Source organism: Pelodiscus sinensis, chromosome 6, assembly GCF_052426305.1.
Source record: "Pelodiscus sinensis isolate ZL-2025 chromosome 6, ASM5242630v1, whole genome shotgun sequence".
Lineage (NCBI taxonomy): Eukaryota > Metazoa > Chordata > Testudines > Trionychidae > Pelodiscus > Pelodiscus sinensis.
This window is the reverse complement of record NC_143057.1, coordinates 91,492,850-91,494,554: the sequence shown is the minus strand read 5'-3', so window position 1 is coordinate 91,494,554 and position 1,705 is coordinate 91,492,850. Positions and strand designations below refer to the sequence as shown.

The window sequence follows — 1,705 nt, the reverse complement described above, 5'->3', positions numbered from 1 at the left end:
GTCTGAAAAACATAAGGAAATACTCTGAAGGGGAGAGGCGAGTGGGTCATTGAGAACCCATAGGGAGACACATCTCAAAGAACCGTCGTTACTTCACAGGGTGAGTAACTTCCTCCTCTTCTTCGAGTAGTGTCCCCGTGGGTGCTCCATTGTAGGCAACTTCACAGCAGTAGCCTGGCATAAGGAGGCAGGATTCGGAGTTAGCACCTTGCCGCAGTGGAAAGGACAGCGGAGACCACTGCTGCATCAGTCATGAAGATATTAGGAATAGCATATTGTTTTGCAAATGTGAAGTCGGAAGACCATGTAGCTGAACGGCAAATGTCCCTCAGAGGAACTCCCTTGAGAAAAGCAGTGGAAGTTGCCACTGTCCTCATCAAGTGGGCTCTTAGGGTGCGCTCGGGGCCGGCACCACGCATGCGCCACGCGCCCGTGGCAGGGGCCACCTATGTGCCGCGCGCCCGCGTATGGCACTGTGCATGTGTAGGGCTGTTGGAGAGGCCGTGTATCTCTCTTATACCACCGCTTTGGGAACCTGACATTTACTGTCTGGCAAATATTCTAGAAGTGGTACTAGCTTTGAATAATTATCAGTTATGATTGGCCAGGAGAGCCGCATAGTTAGCAGCTATGTCAAAGTGGCTGATGAATAAACCTTTCTCTCGAATAGGTCTAAACATTTGCTGTCTTTATCACTGCTTTTATTTTTATATTGTGGAGCTTTGGCCCTCTGCTGTGCCGCATCCACAAGAGGAGAATTTGGCTGTGGATGTGAAAAGAGGAACTCCATCCCCATAATGGGGACAAAATATTTCTTGCCCGCTTTTTTATTTGTCACAGGAGTTGAGGCCGGCATTTGCCAGATGTCATCTGCTACTTGTAAGATTGTGTCATCGAGTGGCAATGCCACTTTCGACTTCTGGAAAGGTTGTAGATTTCTAAGCAAATGCTGTTGTTTTTGTTGAACTTCCGAGAGTTGCACTTCTTCGCTGACAGCGACTGATTTAAACAACTCCTGGAATTGCTGCATGTCGTCAGGAGGTGATGCATCACCGGGGAAGACTGGGTCATTAAGTGAAGATGATGTGATCCGATAACTGTCCTTCTTTTGGTTCTGACTGTTGTGGAATTGTAGGCTCATTTTCCATAAGAGTGGGAGGTCTTGTCCCCAAGAGGGTAGGAGAGTTGGTCTTGTCAGCTCTGGCCTCAGTCTAGTGGTAGGAAGGAGATCTTCGCAGGTCACACTCCGGAGAATGTGAGCAACGCCTGTCATAATAACTGTGTATGTAACGACATTCATAATGACATGCCAAAGATGAAGAATATCTGGAGGAGTATCTGCTCCTATGTATGTCATGATGCCTAGAGCAGGTCAAGAGCATGGGAGATCTGGGTGATCGTGATCTGCCCTTTGAATGCACAGGAGATAATGGAGAGCGTCGGTGCCAATGGTAGTAGTACTGAGAAAGGAAGATGCGAGCTGGTAAGTAACGATGTGGTCTTAAAGGCTGGTATCTTGGTATGTGTCCGAAATGAACCAACCGAACTGGTGATGGTGAAGGAGGCTCTGGAGAAAAGGAAATATGCTCTGGGCTTGTTGATGGGGTTGGCAGCTTGCGAGATTTCTGGCGCGCCTTAGTCTGTGCCGGGGACTGCTCATTTGGTGACGACACTGGTGTTGACATGTGTGTCGGTGCTGGCTGCG

The 1,705-nt window shown here is 48.7% G+C and overlaps 1 protein-coding gene across 5 annotated transcripts in view; it reads right to left on the bottom strand.

The window, feature by feature from the left end:
• ADAMTS6 (ADAM metallopeptidase with thrombospondin type 1 motif 6) overlaps positions 1-1,705 on the bottom strand; it is a 368,722-nt gene that overhangs the window by 281,368 nt on the left and 85,649 nt on the right. The window lies entirely within an intron of this gene.